The sequence below is a fragment of the Protopterus annectens genome, chromosome 12.part0 (assembly GCF_019279795.1).
Source record: "Protopterus annectens isolate FY-2018-M chromosome 12.part0, PAN1.0, whole genome shotgun sequence".
Taxonomy (NCBI): domain Eukaryota; kingdom Metazoa; phylum Chordata; order Ceratodontiformes; family Protopteridae; genus Protopterus; species Protopterus annectens.
The window spans coordinates 648672009-648699828 of record NC_056746.1 but is presented as its reverse complement, the minus strand read 5'-3'; the positions used below and the strand labels follow the sequence as shown (position 1 = coordinate 648699828).

Below are 27820 nucleotides of genomic sequence, written 5' to 3'. Positions count from 1 at the left end.
ATGCATAGTTAAGGTGAGTACATTACTACTACCTGATGCTGTTATTTTCATTCAGCCCTCAATGTATGGGATACAGTCCCCAGCTATGACAAGCTTGGGTTGCTCTCATGGAAGGATATTCCAGAGAACTGTGGAGCCAAAGGCAGCTCTGTTCCTGGATATGATGTCCAATTTGTAATGAACAATAAAAGTATGTGAACTGGACATTACCACGGTACAAATGTCATCATTTGAAGTTCTGTCACAAAAAGCAGGTGATGTAGCCATGGATCTAATTGAATGAGTCTCTAGAGATTTATAAGGACAAACCTCTTAGACAGTATACAAAGGAAATGCAATCTGTTATCCATTTAGCTAAGATAAAGTACAGTTGTGTACACTTACCATAAATGTAGATGTTCGAGTGTATTCACTGTAGCAGTCATCACACTTGAGTTATCCTGCCAGGGGTATCCCTCAGTCGGCCCGAATACCAAAGGCTTAGTATTTCTGCGTCGGTTGCTGTCACTCCAGAACGGACATCAGGTCGTCAATGCATAAAATCGGGCAGCCGACGCCATTACATCAGTTTTTCTTGCCCTGTCATGAGCCCCCAAATAGGGAGCTAGGTTATGGTGGAAGAACACCACCAGCAGAAAGTAAATACCAAAAATTCCCTGTAAGGAGAGAGGAAGAGAGAGAGATGGAGGGAGCAAAACCAGGACTGCAACAGTGAATACACGAACATCTATATTTATGGTAGGTTTACACAACTGTACTGTGTTCTTCGTGTTTCACTGTTGCAGTCATCACATTTGGGTTGATTCCCAAAGCTGAAGAAAAGGGTGGAGGGAGTCAAGAAGACTGGGGTTTTGGCTAGGATGCCCTGCAAGACTGCGGTGGCAAAGCCTGCCCTGGATTTAGAGAAGATAGGCAGGTGTAATGTTTGGTTGGTGAAGGTATGAACAGATGTCCATGTTGCAGCCTCCAGGATTTCCCTGGTGGGGACCCCTCTGAGAAAAGCTGCAGAGGTGGAGGTTGCCCTGGTGGAATGTGTTCTGACCCCCTTTGGGGGTGGTTTCCCGTGCTGTTTGTAGCAAAAATGGATGCAGTGTGCTATCCATTTGGAGATTGTTTGTTTGGAAATGGCCCTGCCCTCTGCTCCTGCAGCAAAGCTGACTAGCAATTGATCAGTTTTTCTAAAAGATTTAGTCCTGTCCAGGTAGAATCTGAGCTGTCTGTGCACACCTAGAGAGTGCAAAATCCTTTCCCCCTTGTTTTGTGGGTTAGGGAAAAAGGTGGGCAAATGAATGGATTGGTTGAGAGCCACACTGGACACAACATTAGGCATGAAGGACGGGTTAGTCCTGAGGGAAACCCTGTCAGCATGGAAAATGATGAAGGGCTCTACAGCCATGAGTGCTTGTAGCTCCGACATTCTTCTAGCTGACGTGATGGTCAGAAGCAAGGCTGTCTTCCAAGAGAGAAATTTTAACTCTGCTGAAGCTGCAGGTTCAAAGGGGGGATAGGGTGAGCTTTTCCAACACAAAGTTAAGGTCCTAGGCTGGGGTAGGAGCTTTTCTGGGTGGCCTTACATTGTTAGCCCCACTTAGGAACTGTTTGATGAGAGGGTGTGAGAATAGAGGTGGCCTCTGTGCTGAAATAAGCAGAGATGGCAGAGGCATGAATTTTAATAGAAGAGAAGGATAGACCCCGGTGTAGTAGGTCTGCCAGGTAATCCAGGATGAGAGGTAGGGAGAGCTGTGCCATTCCAGCTCCCTTAGCATGGATCCAGGTGCAAAACCTTTTCCACTTGTCAGCATAGGATTTTCTAGTGCTGGGGCATCTGGCCTCATGTATAACATCTAGGACTTGTTTGCTTGGGCTAGCAGCTTGAGGAGAGGTCAGGGAATAAGCCAGCCTGCCAGGTTGATGGTCTGCAATTGGGGATGCATAAATACTCCATTCCCCTGGGCCAAGAGTGTTGGGATCTGAGGTAGGTGCCATGGTGGCAGGGGTGACAGGCTGCACAGCAGTGGGTACCAGTGCTGGCGTGGCCAGTCTGGGGCAATCAGGATTGCCCTTGGTTTTTCCTCCCTTATTTTGAGCAGTATCCTTGAAATGAATGGTAGAGGGGGAAATGCATAGACCGAGTGGTTTACCACTGGAAGGATTGAGCATCCACTTTCCAGGCCTTGCTGTGAGGTTCCCTGATGCAGAATTTGCTGAGCTGATCATTGGAGTGGGAGGCAAAGAGGTCTGCTTTCGGGGTGCCCCATTTCTGGGTTACAAAGGTGAAGGTTCTGAGGTCTAGCTGCCACTAGTGTGGGTCTAGCAGGTTTCTGCTTAAGTTGTCTGCCAAAGAGTTGAGAGAGCCTGGCAGGAATTGTGCTAAAAGGTGTAGTTGCATGGCTGAAGCCGTATGCCAAAGGGTCAGGGCGAGCCTGCAGAGAGGATAAGAGTGAGTCCCTCCCTGCTTGTTGATATACCACATCACTGTGGTGGTGTTTGTTTTGATCAATAGAGGCCCCGGGAAAAGCAGGGGTCTGAAAGCTGTCAGTAAATGCTGAACAGCTAACATCTGTTTTAGGTTGATGTATTTGATTTGGGCTCCACTGGCCCTGAAAGCACCTGCCGTCCAGGTGAGCACCCCAGGCATAGTCTGATGCATCTGTGGTGAGGGTCTGGGCAGCGTGGGGTTATGAGAAGGGAAGTCCCTTGTTATGGTTGCATGCTGCCTTCCACCAAAGAAAATCTTTCCTTAGACAAGTTATCACTGGTATAAGGGTTTCCAGGTCTTGAGAGTGCGGACACCAAAGGCTTTTTAGGTACCACTGTAGTTTCCTCATATGCAGTCTGGCATATGGAATAAGTAGAATGCAAGAGGCCATGAACCCTAGAGCTTGCAGGATTTAACTTGCGGATAACTAGGTTCTGGTGGCTAGTTGAGAGAAGTAGCCTGTCAGGTAGGCTTGTATTTCTGGAGTAAGGAATGCCATCTGGGATGCTGTGTCCAGGCTTGCTCCCAGGGATACAATTTTTTTTGTGTGGGGACTAGTTTTGACTTCTTTTCGTTGACAGTATACCCCAGGGAGGTCAGTAGGTCCTTTACAAAGGTCAGGTGATGAAGCAGCTTTTCCTTTAGAATCAGGCAGTCGTCTAAGTATGGGTAAATTTGAATATTTCTTTGTCTGCAAAAAACAATGGCGGGAGCCAGACATTTTTTGAAAACTCTGGGAGCAGTAGATAAGCCAAAGGGAAGCGCAGAGAACTGAAAGCGCATAGATCCTGCCCTGAAAAGTACAGTTGTGTACACTTACCATAAATGTAGATGTTCGAGTGCATTCACTGTTGCAGTCATTACAATTGGGTTATCCTGCTGGCAGGCTACCCTCAGTCGGCCTGAATTCCAAAGTCTAGGTCCGGCGTCGGTTGCTGTCACCTCTTCCCTGATGTCAGTGCGCCAGGGGTATAAATTTTTATTTTTATTTTATTTATTTTATTTTACATTTGTTGACCGGGAAAAAATCCGACTGGATACATGTCCATTTTCAGCGGAGGCCCGGGGAGAAAAGCTCCACATATACATTGGTTTACATTCAGGAGAGTAAGATATCACATTGGCAAACAATTGGATCAGCTCCAATATGGAGAGGAGCAAGATCAGATAATGAAGTAGTACACTGGTTATACTATATACAAACAGAAAAAAGGAGATTAACAAAACACTTGCTTATATAAACGCGAGAGGAACACAAAAATCAAGTCATTAAGACAGCAATTGATTAAGTAATGCAGAAAGTAAACATTATTTGTTTCCTTTTAGAGAAGTAAAGGAGAGAAAGGAATCTTGGGTGAAGATATAGGAGGAGATAGAGTACTTAGAGAAGAAGGTAGTAGGGAGAGAAAATTTGAGACAGCTATATGGGGGGTGGAATCTGGATGTGGGGTAGGGAGGAGAGAAGTTTTTAAGACAGTTATATAGAAGGGGTTTAGTCTGGATGTGAACATTGGCATAGCCAGTGTGACTTGAAATATAGGAATAGACTTTTTTTAAAGTTATGTAAGGAGGTGATGGTGGTGATACTAGAGGGAAGGGTGTTCCATATTTTGGCAATGACATTAGTGAAAATAGCATCCCCACCTGAGTTATTGGATTTTACTTTTGGATAAGTGGTAAGTTAGAGGAGCGTAGCCTGTTTAGATTAGTATATGGTACAATTAGGTTCTTGAGTGCTGGAGTTTTATCCGGATATTTCAGTATTTTAAATGCTTCGATAAGTTGGGATTGTTGTAGGAGGTTTGGAAGTTCTATCCAACCTAGGTGTTTTAGGTTTTGACAGTGGTGGGTTCTATATGGCAAACCCGTAGCAAATCTGGCAATATGATTATAAGAACATGAGAGTTTATTCAGCTCAGTTTTATTAAGCTTGTTGAATACGGGGGAAGCATAGAGGAGTGTAGAGAGTAAGTGCGTGCGCGCAATGGTCACTTTTGTTGTGGGAGTGAGAAAGGATTTGATTCTATATAGTGATCCTAATTTCTTATTCACGATTTTAATAGTGAGATTAATATGGGTGTTAAACTTGAGTTTATTGTCAATGGTCACACCTAGTAGTTTGGTATGGGGATCTGGAGTAATGATTGTCCCGTTGTTTGATATGATGGTGAAGGTAGTGTTGGGAAGTTTATGGGTTGGATGAAAGAGTAGTAATTTTGTCTTATTTGGATTAAGGATTAGCTGACGTCCTGCTAGCCATTTTTCAACTTCTGTAAAGCAGGTTTGGGTTTTAGCTAGAAGTTTAACTATAGATGTATCCGAACATACTAATGTCGAATCATCAGCGTACTGTATGCATTTTGCCTCGGGGATGGATTTATGGAGGTCATTGATAAAGACAGAAAAAAGAAGTGGTCCTAGTATGGACCCTTGTGGAACTCCAATGTTATTTGGTAGGAGATTAGAAAGTTTATTATGCCAGAGAACGGCTTGTTTCCTACCTGAGAGATAGGCTTTAAACCAGTCCAACATAAGGTTGTCCAAGTTGAGATTCTGTAGAGTATTATGAAGTAGCTGATGGTTGACCATGTCAAATGCTTTTGAGAGGTCTAGAAAGAGAGCAGATGACATTGTTTTGTTATTGCGGTTTAGATTAATTGTATCCGTAAAGGAGAGCAGGGCCGTTGTGGTGCTGTGGCTCGGACGGAAACCATGTTGAGAACTGGTTAGTAGATTGTTCTGGGTGAGATAGTGAAGTAATTGCTTGTGTATGCATCTTTCCATGATTTTGGCCAAGGGGGACATTATAGCTATTGGCCTATAGTTAGACAATTCAGTGGATGAACCACCCTTATGGAGTGGTATGACATGGGATATTTTCCATATTGAGGGGATATTAGATTCCTTGATGGTACAATTAATTAGTATGGTTATGGGGTAAGCTATTACATCAGCGGCTAATTGTAAATATTCGGCAGGGAGTTGGTCAGCAGAGAGAGTAGTAGGTTTGAGTTTTTGTAATAAGGATCTTATAATGGAAGTGGTGACAGGTTGTAGATTAAAAGTAGTTGTGGTTTCAGGGGTGTTTTTGGTTATATGGCAGCAGGTGGCAGTTAGTTGGTTGGCTAATGTTTGGATAGTCTCTGTAAAAAAAGAGTTGAAAGTATTGGCTACCTCTATTGGGGTTTTATCAGATACCTTTTCTGGCGTAGGAGTGGAGCATTTGCCAGGGTGAAGAAGGTTGTTGAGACCAGCCCAGAATCTTTGAGGATTGTCATGATTTTTGTCTTGTAGTTGGGAATAGTAGTTTTTTGTCAGCTAGTACGGATTTTTTGTTGCATTTCTTTCCTGCTGGAATTTTATCCGATCTAGTGGTAGTTTGGTTGAGCGCCATTTTTCCCATGTTTTATTTCTAATTTTAATTTTAGATTTAGTTTCTTTTGTGAGCCAGGGTGCAATATTAGTTTTAATTTTAATTACTCTTCTAGGAGCGTGAGTATCAAGTATGGCTAGGAAGGTAGCATTAAAAGTAGATACTGCTTCCTCCAGAGGGAGATATATAAGATTAGTCCAGTTACAAGATTTAAGTTCAGACAAAAACTTTAAAAGGTTGAACTGCTTCTTATTTCTAACTGACCTATACAAGGGGGTTTTGGAGAGTCCTGTTTTGTTTCTCCTGATATATGTGATGAGGTGGTCACTAAGGTCATTTGGAGCTGTCCCGGACTTGTATATGTGGGGTGGGGAATTTATTAGGATCCAGTCTAGAATACTTTCTTTTTGTTTTGTATTACCAATTCTGGTGGAGGTGTTTATGATCTGGGAATATCCATAAAGGTTAACGTGGATAGGGTTAAATTCTTTAGAGCACAGGTTCCAATCAATGTTGACATCACCCATAATTATGGTTTCTTGTGGGCAGTTGTTATTTAGCCAATCTAGTATATTTTCCAGTGTATCTACATTGTTCCCAGGGGGGATATACAATGTAATGAGATTTATGCTTTTTTCTTTATTTAGTTGTAGTTTTAAGGCAAGTATTTCGGTTGGAGATTTTAGGTGGTTGGGTGCTGTTTAAAGTTAGATTTAGATTGTTTTTGTATAGAACGGCAATGCCTCCTCCCTTTCTTTTTAAGCGGTCTATCCTGTATATATTGTAGCCAGGTGGCAAAATTTCATTATCTTTGGTCGCTGGTTTTAGCCATGTTTCTGTTAAACAAATTATGTCTGGAAGGTGTGTGGCTAATAGTGCATGTAGGTTGTGCAATTTGTTATTGATACTTCTTATATTTAGGTGGAAAATTTGGAGGGAGTTGGTTGATGGTTTGTTAGAGTTATTGAGGGTTGTGGGACCAGGAATGGGGTGGATATCTCCATATTTAGTGATATTTTTTCTGAGATATTCTAGTAGTTTAATTAGCTTCAGTAGTAATTTTAGTTCCTTTATTGACTTGAGGTGATTTTGTTTCAGTTTATAGCGATAATGATAAATAGGTTTAGGAGTTTTACAATCTAATTGTTGAGTGTCAGGTCTATTGCTGGGTTTGGGTAGGGCAGAACGGGTATGACAAATTGGGTAGTGGTACCCTGAGTAGAGTTGGTCTTCATATTTGGTAGCTAGGTAAGTAATAGTAAAAATTGGTATCGTAAGAATTAAAGTATATACTATTGACTTCCTATAGTTGGGTTGAGTGGGTTTCATTTTTTGGAATTTCGGTGCTTCAGTAAGAAAAACGTAAAAATTTAGAGGGTGTGGTGATATCCAGTGAGGAGATAGCAGACGATTGGCTAGGAGATAATGAGGGGGTGGGGACTCAAGTATAAATTTAGGGGTACTGGGGGCAGGTGGGATATGGGGGCAGGGTGGGGCGCGGAGCGAGCCCGAGCGCAGCGAGGGCGACCGGAGCGGGGCTTATCCAAATAACTAAGTTGTTCAAATGCATGTAAGTTAAGGCCACTATATATTGTAAGCTGCCGTTTACTGAAATTTGTACCTCGTGCAAAGAGACAGGCCGACTGGCACACTAGATATATACTTTTCTGTGTGTTTGATTCTGCTTTATAACTTGTTGTAGTGTGATTTTTGAAGTAGATACTGTTACTTTTTGTTGAACCCAGAGCGCTAGCAAACAGTCAGATAAAACAGCGCTAATATATAAAATTTATATAAAAGATCCAGCCAATGCCATTTTCTTCAGTTTTTCTTGCCCCAGATGTCAGGTGCCCCCAAAAGGGTAGGCTAAAAATATGTCAATAAAACATGCATGCACCATGCATGCACCAAAGTAAATATTTTGTCTTCATCTACAAGCAAATACACCACATAGGTTGTACAGAATAGAGAAGTACAGATAAGATCCAGCAAAGAAATGGGGGATGGCGGGTGGGTAACCTGGACTGCAACAGTGAATACACTCGAACATCAACATTTATGGTAAGTGTACATAACTGTACTATGTTCTTCGTGTTTCACTGCTGCAGTCATTACAACTGGACTGAATCCCAAAGCTAAGGTTGGGAGGCTGGAGCTAAATAGCATTAGGAGCGGCTATTAGGCCTTGCAGAACTGCAGTGGCAAAGCCTGCCCTGGATTTAGAGTAGAGTGGTAAGTGATAGTGCTTTGTGAAGGTGTGCACTGAACTCTAAGTAGCAGCCTCTAAAATATCTTTGGTTGGTACACCCCTGAGGAAGGCTGCTGCTCTGGTTGAATGTGGCCTAATGCCCTTAGGTACTGGCTTGCCATGTTGTGAATAGCAGAAACGAATGCAGTGGCCTATCCACTTTGAAATAGTCTGCTTTGAGATAGCCTTTCCTTGTGATCCTGCAGCATATGCCACTAGTAAATGTTCTGTCATTCTGAAAGCTTTGATTCTGTTCAGATAGAAGCGTAGCTGTCTGTGTATGTCCAAAGAATGCAGTATTCTCTCCCCCTTATTTTGTGGGTTTGGATAAAAGGTAGGCAGATGAATAGTTTGGTTAAGGGCCACAATGGACACTACCTTAGGCATAAATGTTGGGTTTGTCCTCAGAGAAACCCTGACTGGATAAAAAAAGATAAAAGGTTCCACAGCCATGAGTGCCTGTAGCTGTGAGACTCGTCTTGCAGAAGTTATTGCTAGGAGCAGAGCTGTTTTCCAAGATAAAAACTTCATATCAGCTGTAGCAGCTGGCTCAAAAGGAGGCAGGGTGAGTTTTTTTAAGACATAATCGAGGTCCCATGCAGGTATTGGTGATCTCCTTGGAGGCCTTAAATTTTTAGCCCCTCTGAGGTACTGCCTTAATAATGGATGAGAAAAGATTGGGGGCTCTGTATTGTAATGAGCCAAAATGGCAGAGGCATGAATTTTTATAGATGAAAAGGATAGGCCTTTGTCCAGCATCTCAGTCAAATATTGCAAAATCTGAAGAATATTTGGTACAGCTGTGTGACAATTCCTTGTGCCTGGTTCCAAGTACAGAATCTCTTCCATTTTCCAGCATAGGATTTTCTAGTACTAGTCCTCCTGGCTTCCAAAATGACATCCATCACCGCTTTAGTGAGAGGTGTGTTTTGTATGACTACATTATCCGCCATGCTGCCAGATTTAAGGTCTTGAGTTGGCTGTGCAGGATCTGATTGTTCTGCTGGGACAGTAGATGAGGCACTTGAGGTAAGGTCCAGGCTAGGCATTGAGACAAGTTCCTTAGGATTGGATACCAGTACTGGCGTGGCCAGTCTGGGGCAATCAGTATCATTTTTGGCTTCTCCTGTCTGACCTTTAGGAGTCCAATGGGGAGGAGAGGCAGAGGAGGAAAGGCTTATACTGTTAAGTTTTTCCAGCTGAAAGATAGGGCATCCACTTTCCATGCTTGTCTGTGATAAGTCCTTGTGCAGAATCTCTTTAGTTGGCAGTTGTGAGGTGAGGCAAATAGATCTATTTCCGGGCATCCCTATTTCCTTGTTATCATGCTGAAGACTTGTGGATCCAATTTCCACTCGTGGGGATCCATGAGGTTTCTGCTTAGTTCGTCTGCCAGAGTATTTACCTTTCTTGGCAGGAATTGTGCTTGCAGATGTACTTGGTAAGTCAATGCTGTGTCCCACAAAGTCATGGCCAGTCTGCAAAGGGGGTAAGAATGAGTGCTTCCCTGCTTGTTTATATACCACATGACCGTGGTTATTGTCTGTCTATCAGTAGTTGTCCTGGATTTAGTAGGTCCTTGAAGGCTGTCAGGGCATTTTGAACAGCTAGCATCTCTTTTTGATTGATATATAGATGCATTTGGTTTACGGACCATGTGCCTTGAATACATATTCCTGCCATGTGGGCTCCCCAGGCAAAATCCGAAGTGTCCATTGTTAATGTCTGTGTGGCTGGGGGTAGAGTGAATGGCTGTCCCTTGTTCTGGTGACAGGCCTTCGCCCACCATTGAAACTCGTGTTGCAGGCAGGGAATAAGAGTAAAGTACAGTTTTGTACCTACCATAAATGTAGATGTTCGAGTGTACACCCTGCTGCAGTCATCACACTTAGGTTATCTTGTCATCAGGCGGTCCTGCAGCCGGCCTGAATTCCAAAGTCTTAGTCCGGCATCGGTTGCTGTCACTTCTTCCCTGACAACAGTGCGCCAGGGGTATATATGATGCATCTGATGCCATTTTCTTCAGTTTTTCCTGCCCCAAATGTCAAGTGCCCCCAAAAAGGTGGTCAGTAATAAGTACCAATCTAAGAAATTTAGAACAAACACAACATCCCTCCAGCTATAAGCAAATACATCAGAAAGGTATTGTAAAGATTTAGTTAGCTAGGTCAGAGGGGATGGAGGGAGGGTAACCTGGACTGCAGTAGGGTGTACACTTGAACATCTACATTTATGGTAGGTACAAAACTGTACTATGTTCATCGTGTTACCCTGCTGCAGTCATCACACTTGGGTAGAATCCCAAAGCTAAGGATGGGAAGAGGAGTCAAAGAGGGTTAGAGGAGACTAGAAGGCCCTGCAGAACTGCAGTGGTGAAGCCAGCTCTAGTCTTAGAGTATAGTGGTAAGTGGTAGTGTTTGGTGAAGGTGTGCACTGAACTCCAAGTTGCAGCTTCCAAAATATCCTTGGTTGGCACCCCCCCTGAGGAAGGCTGTAGATGTAGCTGCTGCCCTTGTAGAGTGGGGCCTTATGGTAGCAGGAACTGGTTTTCCATGATGGGTATAGCAAAAATGAATGCAATGTCCTATCCATTTGGAAATGGTCTGTTTTGATATAGCCTTCCCTTGTGAAGCTGCAGCATAGGATACAAAGAGCTGGTCAGATTTTCTGAAAACCTTAGTTTTTATCCACGTAGTAACAAAGTTGCCTGTGAATGTCCAAGGAATGCAGGAGTCTTTCTCCTTTGTTCTGTGGATTTGGAAAAAAGGTGGATAAGTGGATGGTTTGATTTAAAGCCACACTGGATACCACCTTAGGCATGAAGGAAGGATTAGCTCGTAGAGAAACTCTGTCTTGATGGAAAATGAGGAAAGGTCCCACTGCCATTAGTGCCTGAAGCTCTGAAACTCTTCTGGCTGAAGTTATTGCTAGCAGCAGGGCAGTCTTCCATGATATAAACTTTAGATCAGCAGAGAAAGCTGGTTCAAAGGGAGGTAGCGTAAGTTTTTCCAGAACAAAGTTGAGGTCCCAGGTTGGTGTAGGTGCTCTCCTGGGGGGCCCAATGTTTTTTGCCCCTCTGAGGAACTGTCTTAGAAGTGGATGTGAAAAAAAGGGTGGATCCGTGTTGTAGTGGGCTGAAATAGCGGAGGCGTGGATTTTAATGGATGAAAAAGAAAGTCCTTTGTGCAACATCTCAGTTAAATACTGTAGAATCTGAGGCATGTGAGGCTGAAGGGTATTTTGGCCTTTAGCTTGGTTCCAGGCGCAAAACCTTTTCCATTTGTCCGAGTAGGCCTTCCTGGTGCTGGGCCTCCTAGCTTCCAGAATAACATCCATAACTGCTTGAGGAAGAGGAGCTGACTGGATGCTTAGGTGATTTGCCATGCAGCCAAATTTAAGATTTTGAGCTGGCTGTGTAGAATCTGATTGTCTTGCTGCGTGAGCAAATGGTCAATTTGTGGTAAAATCCAAGGTGGGCCCTGGGCCATATTCCTTAATAGTGGGTACCAGTGCTGGCGTGGCCAGTCTGGGGCTATGAGTATCATTTGAGGTCTCTCCTTTCTGACTTTCAGAAGCACCTTTGAAAGAAGAGGTAATGGAGGAAAGGCATATACTGCTTGATGGTGAAGTGTCCTTGTACAAAATTTTGTTAGCTGATAGTTTTGGGGGCTGGCAAACAGGTCTATGTCTGGGTGGCCCCATTTTTGAGTTATCATTGCAAATATTTGTGGATCCAGTTTCCACTCGTGGGGACCCATGATGTTTCTGCTGAGATCGTCTGCCAATGTGTTCTCTTTTCCTGGCAGGAATTGGGCTTGTAGCTGAACTTGGTAAGCCAGTGCTGTGTTCCACAAGGTCATTGCTTGCCTGCATAGAGGGTAGGAGTGTGTACCCCCCTTGTTTGTTTATGTACCACATTACTGTGGTGTTGTCCGTCCTTATTGTAAGCTGTCCTGGATGTAAAAGGTTCTTGAAGGCTGTCAGAGCACTCTGTATAGCTAGCATCTCTTTTTGATTGATGTGCAGATTCCTTTGATCTGCAGTCCATATGCCTTGAACGCACTGTCCTGCCATGTGTGCCCCCCAGACATAGTCCGATGCATCTGTTGTCATAGTCTGCCTGGCTGGGGGCAAGGTGAAAGGCTGACCCTTGTTGAGGTGACATGCCTGTGACAACCATAGAAACTCTTGTTGAAGGCAGGGAATGAGAGATATCATTGTGTCCAAGCTGTGGCTGTGTTGAGACCATACGCTTTTTAAGTACCACTGTAATTTCCTCATATGCAGCTTTGCAAATGGTATTAGTAGTATGCAAGATGCCATGTAGCCCAAGGCCTGCAGAATTTTTCTTGCAGGGAGTTGGGTTTTTGTTGCCACTGTTTTGAAATATTGAGTCAGTTGTAGTTGTTTGTCTGGCGTCAGATAAGCCTTCTGGGCCGTTGTATTCAAACTGGCACCCAGGAATGTCATATTTTGTGAGGGTACTAGTTTTGATTTCTTTTCGTTTACTGTGTACCCTAGGCAACTGAGAAGATGTTTTACAAAAGTCAGATGTTGTAAGAGGATGTCCTTGCTTTCTGCTTGGATGAGGCAGTCGTCCAGGTATGGGTATATTTGAATTCCTCTTTGTCTGCAGTATGCAATTACTGGTGCCAGGCATTTTGTGAAAACCCTGGGAGCAGTGGATAAGCCAAAGGGCAGAGCAGAGAACTGGTAATGGGTTGAACCTGCAATGAAATGGGGGTATCTTCTGCAATTTTGTCTGATAGGGACATGCAGGTATGCCTCCTTGAGGTCCAACGTTACTAGCCATGCTTTCTTGCCCAACATGGGAAGAAGCTGCTGTAGTGTTAGCATCTTGAATTTGGGTACTTGTAAGAAGGTGTTTAGAATTGAAAGGTCCAGAACTGGTCTCCAGGCATTGTCCTTTCTGGGGACTAGAAAGAGTCTTGAGTAAGATCCTTGGCCTTGCTCCCGTGTAGGTACCAGATGAATGGCTCTCATGTCCATGAGAGCTGTAATTTGTTTTTGTGCCTCTGCCCATTGATTTTGTGGCAGGTTTGGCATTCCTCTTTTCGTTGGCAAGGTGTGGAAATGGAATCTGTATCCTTGTGAAATTACGTCTAGGACCCATTTGTCCTTTGTAACGATGTGCCAGTTGTCTGAAAAAAGTGCTAATTTTCCTCCCAAGGGAGCTGGCAAGAGTCTTGCTTGGCCATATGAGGTTTAAGTCACTGAGTTTGTCTTCTAGTAGTTTGGTGCCTGTCTTCTCCTCCCTTCTGTGTTGCAGTGCCCCATTGTCGAGGTTTGTAGTGGGTCTGTGGTTGTCCTCTGCCTCTTGGGCATCTGTATTTACCCCTCTGTGGTCTGTCAGTAGCTGGAAAGGACCAATTTTTTGTTGGCCAATTTCTGCTGAAGCGAGGGGGCTGAACCTGTAGAAAATCTTTGACCGTCTGCATAGATTTTGCCTTATCCTCCATTTTCTTTAAGACTTCTTCTGCTTTAACTCCAAATAGGACATCTTGCTGTAAGGGAGCATCTAGAAGCTTTGCTTTAACATGATCAGGCAGAGTTTGTTCCTTTAACCAAGCATGCCTACGTATAACAGACCCAGTAACAGCTGCTCTACAAGAAGCCTCCAATGAATCAAATCCACATTGTAAAGTATGTTTGCCCACCTGTTCAGCTGCATGCAGCAGATCCTGCATTTCTTTCAATTCAGACTGTTGAGGGAGTGTGCTCATTTTTTGTCTTATTTGAGACATTAGAAATTGCTGGTATTTTAGCATGTGAAATTGACAATTTAGTGCTCTCATAGCTAGAGTGGCCGAGGTGTAAACCTTTTTCCCCCACCTGTCTAGTGCTCTGGAGTCCCTTTCGAAGGGTACAAGATTTTTCGCCATAGAAGCCTTAGCCCCTTTGGGACCCTGGGAGATAGTCTCGGGATCAGCAACAGGGCTTTTATAAAGGAATTTGTGGGAGTCAGGCACTCTATAATATCTGTCTGGTTTGGCTGGAGCAGGAGGCAGAGAATCTGGATTTAAACTAGATTCTAAGTAAACATCATCCACAATGTCTAAAACTGGGGGGATAGCAAGAGGTCTGTGCTGGGGAGTAAAAGAAACTCTCTGAGCATTTTCTATGAGACAGAGTAGTCCTGACCTTCCCAGTGAAAATGTTCCCTCATAGTGTGTACAGTTTCCCCAAAGGAGTAGTCTTCAGGGGGAGAAGCTGAGGGAATGGAATCCTCAGCATCAGAATCTTCATAAGGGGGAAAGGAGTAATCTTGGTCCTCAGAGGAGCCTGAGGAAATAGACACTTGATCAGAGGAGGCATAATCTTCCTCTTGTCTAGGCCTTTTGTCGGGGGGGGGGGTTGGGAACCCCTGATTAAAGAGATCAAATCTTCAGCCATTTTAAGCATCTGTTTCTTGGGCACGGGGCCTTGAACTGGAGACTGAAGTGCAGTCTTTTTTGGTTTAATAGGAGTCTAAAGCTTAGGATACGTTTTTATAGTGAGCGTCGTCGGTCTGAAGACACCTTCAGAAACCGAAGATGTTTCTGCAGTATCGACATCTCTTTCTGCAATGTCGTCGGTAGGAGATAACGGAAATGGCTGCACCAGACTAGCACTCTCCGCCAAAGGCTCCGAAGCGGTCTCGGGTTCCAATTCAGCGGTAGCCAGGGGCTGCGTAGGAGCCTCACTGAAAACCGGTGAACTGGAGACCGGCCCAGCCGAGGCCTCGGAGTCTGGCTTGAGTCTAGGCTACCTGTCCTTATCCTTGCATTTTTTGTGCACGCCGGTAGTCGGTTGCTCCGACGGCATTGTGTAGTTAAATTTTCTACCGAAGTAGTGTCGTGCAAAATCAAAGCATCTTTTTATAGTACGCTAATTGAACCTAGCACAAAATCGACAACCAGTGACGTTGTGGTCTGGGCCTAGGCAAGGTATACAATAAGAATGAAAATCCTTATGAGATATTTGCTTCCCACAAGAAATACAATTGTTAACTTTTTCTGACATCGGTCTGAGGCAAGAAAAGTTTCCCCAATGGGGTACTTAGCTTTATTGAAGACTTCGGATCTGAAATTCGACTTCGAAAATCTCAGGAGTCGGCCGACCGGCACTTGCGAACTGCTTCTGCTTCGGGCACCGCACGGCAAGAAAGAAGAAAATGGCGTTGGATGCATCATATATACCCCTGGCGCACTGACGTCAGGGAAGAAGCGACAGCAACCGACGCCGGACCAAGACTTTGGAATTCAGGCCAACTGAAGGACCGCCTGACGACAAGATAACCCAAGTGTGATGACTGCAACAGGGTAACACGATGAACATCTATTGTTTCCAGGCTGTGGCAATGTTGAGTCCAAACACTTTTTAGGTACCATTGAAGTTTTTATGCAGTCTTGAATATGGAATTAGTAGAATGCAGGATGCCATAAAGCCCAAAACCTGCAGAATTTTTCTTGCAGATAACTGGGCCTTTGTTGCCAACATTTTGAAATAGTTAGTTGGCTTTGTTTGTCTGGCGTGAGATAAGCCATCTGGGCAGTTGTATTTAAGCTTGCACCCAGGAATATTATCTCTTGAGAGGGTACTAGTTTTGATTTCTGTTCGTTGACTGTCTACCCTAGGCATGGTGGTAATCTCTTTACAAATGCCAGATGCTGTAGTAAAATGTCCTTGTTCTCTGCTTGAAAGAGGCCTCTTTTAGATCTAAAGTCACAAGCCAAGCCTTCTTGCCCAACATGGGCAGAAGCTGCTGTAGAGTCAACATTTTGAATTTTGGAATATCCAGATATGTGTTTAGAATAGATAGGTCCAGTACTGGTCTCCAGGCTTTGTCCTTTCTGGGTACAAAGAACAGTCCTGAATAGAATCCTTGTCCCTGCTCTTGCTCTGGTACTTGTTGAATGGCCCTCGTCCATGAGGGATGAGACTTGTTTTTGTGCCTCTGCCCATTGATGTTTTGGCAGGTCTGGCCAACCGTTTGCCCTTGGCACGGTATGGAAGTGAAACTTGTAGCCCTGTGACACTATGTTTAAGACCCATTTGTCCTGGGTTATTATGTGCCAATTTTGAGAAAAAAGTGCTAGCTTTCCCCCTAAAGGTGCTGCCAGAAGATAAGTGCTTGGCGCAGGCAGGGGGAAGTCAATGGGTCTGTTTCCTGTATGGCTGTGATTTGTCTTCTCCAGTTTTGGGGGTAGAAGCACCCCATTGTTTAGACCTGTACGAACCTTGGGGCTGGGATCTGCCTCTACGGTGTCTGTATCTGCCCCTTTGTGGCCTGTATGACACTGGAAAGGACCAGTTCTTTGTAGGCCAGTGTCTGCTAAATCTTGGTGGCTGTACCTGTAAGAAATCCTTGACTGTTTGCATAGATTTAGCTTTGTCCTCCATTTTCTTTAACACCTCTTCTGCTTTAACACCAAACAAAGCATCATGCTGTAATGGAGCATCTAATAATTTTGCCATAACATGATCAGGTAGATTTTGTTCCTTTAACCAAGCATGCCTCCTAATGACAGAACCCTAACTGCGGCCCTGCAGGAGGCCTCCAGAGAATCAAAACCACATGGCAAAGTATGCTTTCCAACTTGGTTCAGCTGCATGCAATAAATCCTGCATTTCTTTGTTTTCTGCACATTCAGAATTTATCAACATTTTCTGTTTAAGCAGTGACATAATATATTGCTGATATTTGAGCACATGAGACTGACAATTTAAAGCCCTTACAGCCAAAGTAGCAGAAGTGTAAATCTTTTTTCCCCATCTGTCCAGTGCCCTAGAATCCCTGTTGGAGGGAGTAGGGTTTTTTGCAGTGGAAGCCTTGACCCCTTTGGGACCCTGAGAGATAGTTTTTGGGTCAGCAGCAGGGTTTTTGAAAAGGAATTTATGAGAGTCAGGAACCCTGTAGTACCTGTCCAGCTTAACAGGCGCTGGAGGTAAGGAGTCAGGGGTCAGACTGGACTCTGAAAATACATCTACAATGTCTAACACAGGTGGAATAGCTAGGGGCCTGTGTTGTGGTAGTAAAAGGAAGTCTCTGAGCCTTTTCTTAGATTCAGAATAATCTTGACTCTCCCAGTGGAAATGCTCCCTCATGGTATGTAAAGTTTCCCCAAAAGAATAATCCTCAGGAGGAGAGGCTGAAGGAATAGATTCTTCAGCATCAGAATCCTCACAGGGAGGAAGACAGTATTCCTGATCAGAAGAGGAATCAGATGAAATGGAAACCTGATCTGAAGATTCATATTCTGTCTCTTGCCTAGGCCTCTTATCAGGAGGGGGATGGGAACCCCTGATTAAAGTAATAAGGTCTTCGGCCATTTTGAGCATCTGTTTTTTAGGCATGGAGGCCTGTCCATGAGGCTGTTGTACTCATTTCTTTGTCTTTAAAGGTGCTTTAGTCTTTTCCTTAGAAGCTGAAGTCGCTTTAACATATAACTGAGTAGGTCTGAAAACACCCTCAGAAGCCGATGCCTGCTCAGCAGCTCCGGACCCATCTGAGGGAATAGTTTCTGGAGGTCCAATACCTTGAGTTTCCAGCGGCCTGGTCGACTCCACGTGGGTGTCGGTAGCGACCTGCGAGTCTAAAGTAGCAGTCGTCAGGGGCTGCGAAGGTGGCTCACTGAGAACTGGCGACTGGCTTAGAAGAAGCCTCATCGTTGGTTTTGGACCTTGGATGGCTGTCCTTTTCTTTGCGTTTCTTGTGAATTCTGGTAGCCGGATGGCTATCCGATGACATTGTATAATTAAATCTTCTGCCAAAATAGTGAAATGCAAAATCGTACCGACGCTTAATAATGCGTTGGTTAAATCTAGCACAAAACTGACAACTAGCAACGTCGTGGTCAGGGCCTAGGCAAGGAATGCAGTAAGAATGAAAGTCCTTAAGAGGCATTTGCTTCCCACAAGAAATACAATTATTAACTTTTTCTGACATCGGTCTGGAGCAAGAAAAAAGTTTCCCCAATGGGGTACTTAGCTTTTTAGCGAAGAATTCGGATCTGAAATTCGAACACGAAAATCTCAGGAGTCGGCCGACCAGCACTTGCAAACTGCTTTTGCTTCAGGCACCGCACAACAAGAAAGACTGAAGAAAATGACGTTGGCTGCATCTTTTATACCCCTAGCGCACTGACGTCAGGGAAGAGGCGACAGCAACCAACGCCGGACCTAGACTTTGGAATTCAGGCCGACTGCGGGTAGCCTGCAAGCAGGATAACCCAATTGTAATGACTGCAACAGTGAAACACGAAGAACATTGCAGGTATTTCCTGCATGATTCCCTAATTGGCATGTGTAGGTAGGCCTCTTTTAGGTTTAGGGTGGCTAACCAAGCATCCTTGGAAAGCAGAGGTAGAAGTTGCTGGAGGGTGAGCATTTTGAATTTTGGTATCACCAGAAAGGTGTTTAGGGTGGATAGACTGAGGATGGGGCGCAATGTGCCCTCTTTTCTGGGTACCAGGAAGAGTCTGGAGTAATCTGTTCTGCAGAGACATGCTCTATGACCCTCATGGAGAGCAGGGAAAGGACTTGCTTTTTGGCCTCTGCCCACTGATTTGGAGGAAGATCTGGGAACCCTTTTGGGGTTGGCAGAGTGTGGAAATAAAATTTGTATCCCTGGGACACTACGTTGAGGACCCAGCGGTCATTGGTAATGGTGGCCCAGTTGCCTGTGTGGAAGGAGAGTTTTCCTCCTAGGGGCACGAGCAGGTGGGCAGAGGGAGGGGGTGGAAGTGTAAAGTCATTGTGAGTTCTTACCATAAAGGGGGTGGCTTTGCACTCCCTGTTTTTGAAGAGGAGGAATTCCACCGCTTAGATCTTTGCATTCCCTGGGGCTGTTGTCTGGGGTGGGTCTGCTTGCCCTGGGTCTGGGCTGAGCTGGCCTGGAGGGAGCAGGAAAAGACCAGGGAAAGGCCTACTGAACCTCGGCTGCTGGACCTGAAAGAAGTCTAACTGTCTGCACAGATTTAGCTTTTTCTTCCATCTTTTTTAAAACCTCTTCTGCCTTGGTGCCAAATACACTGTCTTTGTTCAAGGGTGCCTCCAATAATTTGGATTTGACATGGTCTGGCAAGGTCTGTTCCTTAAGCTAAACAAGCCTTCTAATGACAGAACCGGTGACTGCGGCCTTGCAAGATGCTTCTAGAGCGTCAAAACCTCACTGTATGGTGTGCTTAGTTACTTGACTTGCAGAATGCATTAACTCTATTTTCTGCAGAAGCAGGAAAAGAAGACATTGTTTTTTGGAGGAGTTCCATATTCAGCATGTGGAACTGACAATTTAATGCTCTAATAGCAAGAGTAGCAGAGGTGTACACTTTTTTATCCCGTCTGTCTAATGCTCGGGAATCCCTATCTGAAGGGGTGGGATTCTTAGCTGAGGCTGCTTTTGATTCCTTTAGGTCCTTGAGAGATGACCCCTGGGTCAGCAGTAGGATTTTTGAAAAGAAATTTGTGAGAGTCAGGGACTCTATAATACCTGTCAAGTTTCTTGGGAGCCAGAGGGAGGGTGTCAGGAGTCGGACTGGATTCCATAAAAAACATCCACAATAACCAGGACAGGAGGAATGGCCAGAGGTCTGTGCTGTGGTAGATCTAAGAATTCCCCCCGAGTCTCTTTTTAGACTAAGGATAGTCTTGACATTCCCATTGGAAATGCTCCCTTAAAGTATGTAGGGTTTCCCCAAAGGAAAAGTCCTCAGGTGGAGAAGCTGAAGGGACGGATTCTTCTGCATCAGAATCCTCATAGACAGAGAGGGGTTGCATATCTTCATATTCAGATACATCAGAGTCATCGGACTCCTGTTCAGATAAAATTACTGGGGACAAGTCTCTTTTTCTTTTGGAAGGGGTAGCCAGACTTCCCCTAATAAGCATTATAAGGTCTTCCGCCATTTTAAGTATTTGGGACTGAGGCAAGGAAGTAGGTGCCTGAGCTTGGGTCTTCGTTTTTTTTGCTTGTGGTTCGTACCCTGAGCCTTAGAAACTCTGTTCTTTTAGAAAGAACAGAAGAAGCGAAAGAAGTTGTCGGTCTGTGTTGAGTATCTGTTGTGTGAAGTACTTCCTCGGAAGCCGGTGCCTGCTCAGTGGATCCGGACCTATCGAAGGTAGAGACATCCGCAAGATCCTTAGTCGAAGAAGAGTCTCGCAGTATACAGGACTCCGAAAGGGTCTCGGTAGCGGCCTGTGAATCCACAGAAGCGGGCATCAGGGGCTGTGAAAGTGCCTCACTGTGGACCGGAGAACTGACGACTGGCTTAACGGAAGCATCGTCGGCAGTTCTGGACCTGTGCGGTCAGTCTCTGTCTTTATCCTTATGTTTTTTCTGAAGATCAGTAGTCAGATGGCTTACCGAAGCCATATCGGAATTAGAGGACTGAGAGCGAAAATATCTAGCTACAATAAGGGCCCGACAATGTATAGTTCTGGCGTTGAACAAAGCACAAAAGCAACAGCAGGGGATGTCGTGGTCTGGGCCTAAACAGGTGACGCAGTAAGAATGGAAGTCCCGGTGTGGTATTTCCTTTCCACAGGTGAAACAATTGTTAACTTTTTCTGACATTGGTTAGAGCAAGAAAAAAGGTTCCCCAACGGGGTACTTAGCTTTAGAAAACTTCAATTTGGAAACGAAAACTCAGGTAGAGGCCGACCGGCACTTGTACAAACTGCTTCTGCTTTGGGCTCCTCAGCAAGAAAGACTGATGTAATGGCATCGGCTGCCTGTTTTTATACCACTGACGACCTGACGTCAGTCCTGGAGTGACAGTAACTGACGCAGAAATACTAAGCCTCTGGTATTCAGGCCGACTGAAGGTTACCTCTGGCAGGATAACCCAAATGTGATGACTGCAACAGTAAAACACAAAGAACATCTTTTCCCCTAAACCCTGGAAGAAAAATCTTGTTGAACCACCTGAAAGGAAGACTGACTTATGGAACCACATCTTCTTGCTCCCCCAGTGGGTCTTGAAAAAGGAACTCTGGGGGGCAGAGAATTTGATCCTTACAGCCGACAGTGTCTTCCCCTCTTGCTCACTGAGGGTTGAAATCTCCTTAACACTTGGTCCAAAGAGGGTTGAACCATCGAAGGGAGCATTGGTGAACGATGCCTTAAAGAACTCTGCAAACCCGCATAAACACAGCCAGACATGATGCCTGATGGCAATGCCTGTGCCCACCACCCATGAGGTAACCTCTGCAGCATTGGATATCAACCTTATGGACGAATTAGCTATGGATGTAAGAGTGGCCAGCTTGGGAGAACTGGCCTTAAAGTCCTCTGCAGGCATGGACTCAGAGAGGGACTTGGTAAGCTCCTTTATCAAATCCCTCTGAAGATGGGTGAAATGAGTTAGGCAATTTAAGGCTTGCAGGCTGGAAGCAGCCAATGCGAACATCTGCTTTCTGAATCTGTCAGTCGCTCTTGATTCTTGATTGGCAGGATGGACAGATGAACTCTGCTCCATCAGCTCTTTCTTGGTGATGGCAGCTACCAAGACAGCATCAACTGGGACTGCCTTGGACCAAAAAGCCTTGTCAGAAGGGGGACTAAAAAACTTATCTACTCTCTTGGGCACTGACTCCATTGTATCAGGTTCCTTCCAAGCCCTGCTGGCAATGAGGTTGATCAAGGGGTCAGCAGCGGGGACACCCAAGAGGCAGATGGGCCTGTACCGAAAGCCTCCAGAAAGAATAGTTGTGTAAAATATTACCATAACATAGATGTCCTCCTCTTCCATATTGAAGTATTCTGACTGTGGGATCCTCCACCTCAGGTGACCCAAACGTCGGCTCCTATGCAAAAGCTTAAGCCTGGTTGCTGTCACACGCAAGGCCACAAACCAGGGGCCTTAAATGTGACATCTGCATGCACAGACCTCAAAAATGACTACCCACTCGGACAATAGTCTAAGTGGTGCCAAATGATGTCCTCTAGACAGGTTAAATGCAATGAAGGGGGACAGGTGGGAGGGAAGGAATACTGCAACATGGAAGAGAAGGACAAGGTCTAGGAAAGCTCCCTCCCCTAGGGCAACCCCCTCTCAGCATCCCAATAGACAGCCCTTTCAAAACGGGAACAACAATTATTCTATGTCCTTCTATTCCCATGTTGCAGTATTCTAACTGTGGGAGAGTACCACAGCTCAAGGTGGAAGAAGTTGCAGTTTCCAGGAATCCCTGCAGGATTGCCCTTGCAAATCCTGCCCTGACTCTGGAGATATCGTCCAATTTGTAATGTTTGGTGAAGATATGCACAGAGGACCATGTGGCTGCCTCAAGAATGGTAGTTGTGTCTAGGCCCTTGAGGAAGGCCCCAGAAGAAGCAATAGCTCTTGTAGAGTGTGCCCTGACCCCACAAAGTAATTGGTTCCCATGGTAGGAGTAGCAGAAGGTGATAGTTTTCCTTATCCAGCAGGAAATAGTTTGTTTGGACACCACCTTGCCTACGGCCCTGGGGTGGAAGGACATAAAAAGCTGACTGGACTTTCTGATATTTTTGGTTTTGATCAAATAGAACCTTAGTTGCCTGTGGACATCAAGGGAGTGAAGTACTCGCTCAGTGTCATTCTTGGGTGAAGGATAGAAGATGGGCAAGTGACTAGACTGATTGAGTGACAGCTCATTGACCACTTTGTGCATAAAGGAGGGACTGGTGCGCAGGGTCACCCTATCTTTGTGAAAGATAGTGTAGGGTGGGGATGCCATTAATGCTTGTAATTCTGAAACCCTTCTGGCTGAGGTAAGGGCTACTAGTAGGACAGTTTCCCATGTGCACCCTCTGTAGAGAAACAGTGCCAGCTGGCTCAAAGGGAGCAATAGCTAGTTTTTCTAGCACACAGCTTAGGTCCCAAGGAGGAGGAATGGGTTTCTTTGGTGACCTAATGTGGAGAACACCTTTTAAGAGTAGTTTAACATCCAATTTGGAAAGTAGAGGTGGGTCCATAGGTAAGCAGCAGAAATGGTGGAGAAGTTGACCTTCACTGAAGAATATTAAAGGTCTGACTTTATGAGCTCACACAAACAGACTAGGACTAGAGGAACATCTGCTTGGAAGGGGTTCCTATGCCTTTAGAGACACCACTTGGAAAACCTCTTCCAGTCAGAAACATAGGACTTCCTGGTATTGGGTTTCCTGGCCTCCTGCAGGATAGCTAGCTAAACATGTCCTCAGTGTAGCGGTGTCTGAAGGGAATCAAAAGTTTATCACCCAAAGGGTCGGGCAGAGAATCTCTAGGTGTGGGTGAATCAGAGATCTCTTCTGTTGTGCGAGTAGGTCCACCTTGTGAGGCAACTTGTGATTGTCCATGACAAGAGACTGAAGAAGGGGGAACCAATGCTGCCTTGGCCAATAGGGAGTCACCAGCAAGATTTATGGCTTGTCCCTCCTGATTTTTACAAGCACTTTCTGAATGAGTGGGAAGGGAGGAAAGGCATACAGGAACAGTCCCTTCCAAGAGATAGTGAAGGCAACCACTCTCCAAGCTTGTGGGGAGGGATCCTTGGTACAGAAAAGCTGTAATTGTCTGTTCTGGGGTGAGGCAAATAGGTCTATTTGAGGTGTGCCCCACTGGTGGACATCTCTCTGCAACAATCCTTTCGTGATGCAGAGAGAACGATCTGCTGAGGGCATCCACCCGATTGTTGTCCTGGGATAGAATATAAACTGCCCGCAGCGATATGTTGTTCTGAGAGGCTAATTCCCATACCTGCATTGCTAGCTTGCAAAGCAGGTAAGACCTGGTCCCCCCTGTCTGTTGATGTACCACATCACAGTAGCGTTGTCTGTGTAGACTTGCAGGGGTCCAGGGTGCATGAGAGAGAGAAAGGCCTGTAGGGCTATGTGGACTGCAGTCATCTCCCTTATGTCGATGTGCTTTTTCTGTATTGAGGCTCCCACAGGGCCTGCAGTTTGAGACCGTTCATAGTTGCACCCCAGCCTAGATCGCAGGCATCTGTGTGCATGAACTGTATTGGCATAGGGGTTTGCAGGGGGAGGCCTGGATTTAGGTGCACCTGCTGGATCCAGCATCTCATTCTGTTTTCAGGCATGGTACGAATGGTACCTGAAAGTCCAGGGAGTGACTGTGTTGTGACCAGACATTCTTCAGGTACCACTCGAACTTTCTCATGTGCAGCCTGGCCAGGGGCAGCATAGGAATTGTGGCTGCCATGAGACCTAGGAAGTGCATGAAGTTCCTGGCCGACAGGTTGACTTGTAGGAGGTCCTGGAAGTTTCTGACTAGGGATGAGACCTTGTCCTGAGGGAGGAAGGCCTTTATCAAGTTGGTCCCAATTCTGTAGCCTAGGAATATTTTGTCCTGAACTGGAGAAAGTGATGATTTTGCAAGGCTGAGGATGAATCCCAAACTCTGGAGAAGGGACATGGAGAAGAGAAGACGATCTTTGAGGGCGACTTCCCCTTCAGCTAGAATGAGGAGGTTTGTCTAGGTAGGGGTAAATTTGAATGCCCTTTGTTCTGCAGTAGAGTACTGCTGGGGCTAGGCATTTTATGAAGACTCTTGGTGCAGTGGATAAACCAAAGGGTAAGGCAGCGAATTGAAAGTGTGAGGAGGGTCCAGCAAAGCGCAGATACTTCCTGTGGTTTGGGTGGATAGTTATGTGGAGGTATGCCTCTTTGAGGTCCAAAGTGTCCACGAAAGCTTTGGGACCTTCAGAAAGAGGTTTAGGAAAGATAGATCTAGGATGGGCCTCCAAGGGCCACCCTTTTTTGGCACCAGGGGTAAACTGGAGTAAAACCCGCTTTTATTTTGGGTTGGAGGAACAGTTTCTATGGTCCCTCGGGTGAGAAGGTCTTGGATAACCTGTGGAATTAGTTGAAGTTGGTTCTTTGGAGGGAAGGGGGTGCCTAGTGGTATGGGTTTTTCTTGCCATGACATGAAGTATCCTTTTTCCACTATTGCCAAGACCCAGTGATCTGTAATGACCTTTTTCCAGAGGGGAAGACAGTGAGAGAGGCAGAATGAGAGGGGAAGGTGGCTGAGGCAGTTGCGCATTGTTGTTCCGGTTTTGAAAGGGCTGTCTATTGGGAGGCTGAGAGAGGGTTGCACTAGGGGAGGGAGCTTTCCTGGACCTTTTCCTGTGTCAGAAAGGGGAGGAGGAGGTTGCAGCAGAGGGTCTCCTGACAAGGGAAGTTTGGCTGGGTAATTTCTGTAAAGTTTTGGTATTGGAGAGACCAGTAAGTGCTTTACGTCCTGGAGCTCCTTACATTTTTCTTGTAGGCATTTAAACAGTTCAGCTGACTGTTTGCCAAACATGAATTGGTTATCCAGAGGCACATCCAGTGTTTTGGTTTTAAAATCTTCAGGTAGGGGCTGTAACCTAAGCCAGGAGTATCTGCACAGAACAGAAGCTGATACTGCAGATCTTGTGGAAGCCTCAGCTGCATCATAGCTGCACTTTATCGAGTGTCTGGTGACCTGAGATGCCAGGGACAGCTTAGATGCTACCAGAGACTTGTTGGAGGAGTCAGGCAAGGAGGAGAGTAAAGAGGAAGCCTGTGAAACCAACTCTAGGGCATATTTGACCACGTGGGTCTGCTAACTGATTGCCCTGAAGGCTAGTATGGAAGAGGTATATATCTTTTTTCCCCAGCCTGTCCATGACCTTGCTGTCCTTGTCTGATGGTAAGAGGGAGGAAGAAGGTATGAGTCTGGACTGTGTCAGGAGGCACTGCAATAACTGCAGGATCTGCCATGGGGGGGGGGGGGGTAATAAAGAAATTGTGCTCATCAGGGGCCTTATAAAAGCATTCTGGTCTCTTGGGAGCTGGATGTTGAGATTCTGAAGCCTTAGAAGTTGAAGGAAAGGCACCCACCTAGGCTAGAATCAGAAGAGGGATAGCTGAGGGGGAGGATGATTCCACCTGTAGTAACTCAAAATACCTTTTTGGACTTCTGTCAATTGAGCAGCATCTCATTTGAAGTATTCCCTCATTTTAATGATTGTTTCCCCAAAGGTAATGTCCTCGGGGTGGGGGGAGTATCCCTCCAAGGAGTCCTCATCTGGGGAGTAGTAGTCCAAAGAGGAAGCTATTTGAGAGGAGTAAACAACTGACTCATTGGAAGACTAATCTTCTTGCTGGGTGTGAGTGGGAGGGATGGAGATGGATGAGGACAGGCAATGTGGCAGCTGTGGATGCTGAAGGCCTAAGAGCCATAAAGGTCTGTAGCAAAGACTGGGAGAAGGAGTATCAGTCTGGTTGCTCCTCTGAGGAAGGAGAAAAGTGTTTAGTCCTTTGTTTCCTCCTCAGAGGAGTTGATTTTGCTGCAATGGAGGGCATAGTTTTCAGGGATGTGGCCTAAGGGTGAGGTTTCAGATCCCTGGACCTCAAAAGGACATCCGGTGGAGCCTGGTTCCCCCTCAACCTCTGCTGTAGCCAACGTCAGAATAACCTCTAAGGACATGCCTACCAGTGCTTTGGAAGTGGCTTCCTCAAGGGTAGTCACTGAAGATGCCAGTTCCAGAGGATGTCCCTCAACCCCAAACAGTTAGTTGACAGGGCGTCCGATGACAGAGGGGCAGAAGTGGTAGGCCTGGAAACATTAGCCTTCTTTTTAGGTGAATCCACCTTGACGGCTGACTCCGGATCCATCCATAGGGCTAATCATTTTAACCTCTGGTTCTTGAGGTACAGATTAAGGGCTGCCAGATGACTATGGGGAGTTTTTGGCACAAACAACTGGCAGATGCTACAGGTGGTGCAGTCGTGTTCCTGGCCTAAACAGAATACACAAAGATTGCGGGTATCTTTGTGCGGAATTTGATGTCCGCACCTACATTTCCCCTTCCTAGCAGACATCGGCTAAGAATCCAGCAACAACCTAAGCTCAAGCAAAAAATTTAAGTTTCCCCAATGGCATACTTATGTTTAGACATCATGAAGACAATGGAGTGAAGCGATCAATCTGACGTTCGACTGTGGCACAAAAATTCTGAGGCCTGTGCATGTAGATGTCACATAGGCCCTGGTATATGGCCCTGCATGTGACGTCCCATGCACTAGCATCAGCCAGGCTTAAGCTTTTGCATAGGGGCCAACATTCGGGTTGCCTGAGGCAGAGGATCCCACAGTCAGAATACTGTAACATGAGAATAGAAGGACATACATGGTTTCCTCCAAGGATGGGGACTGGGTAGACCAACCGCTCTTGGCCTAAAATCTCCAGAAAGTCTCCAAAGGAGACATTATCGGGCAGTGACCTTGGAGACCCATCCCCTTCATCGATATCCATATCCTCACCTCTTACATGTCCTCTTCTGAGGAACTTCCTCTGTGGGAGGCTTAGGGGAAGATTTGAAAGAGGTGGGGACCCTGATAGGGGTAACTCCCCCCTGGAGGCTAGGTCAAATGGGCTGACCAGGAGCAGGATGAGAGGGTCCGCTCAAAATCTGAGGCTGGGATAGAGCCTGGTGATCAGGGGAGGCTCCTCCACATCATCCTGTCAGTTGAAAGGGAGGATACCCCTGGAGGATCAAGAAGAAACAGGATGTAGCTGGAGACCCGTGTCAGGACCCCTAGGGTCTTCTCCAATGGTCTAGAGAACAGCTTCTACACATGCAGAGGTAAACAAATGAATGATTCTCCCACAAAAGATCAGAGAGAAGGTCCTTCACAACAATGGGATCAGACATAGGTCCCGGATCAGACCGTATCGGATCAGAGGGAACAGAAGGAAGGGCTCTCAAG

At 45.6% G+C, this 27820-nt stretch overlaps 1 protein-coding gene across 2 annotated transcripts in view; it reads right to left on the bottom strand.

Moving 5' to 3' along the window:
• The window catches only part of CCHR12.PART0H7orf26 (chromosome chr12.part0 C7orf26 homolog), a 1310154-nt gene that overhangs the window by 17007 nt on the left and 1265327 nt on the right, over positions 1-27820 (bottom strand). The gene's annotated exons all lie outside the window — the stretch shown is intronic.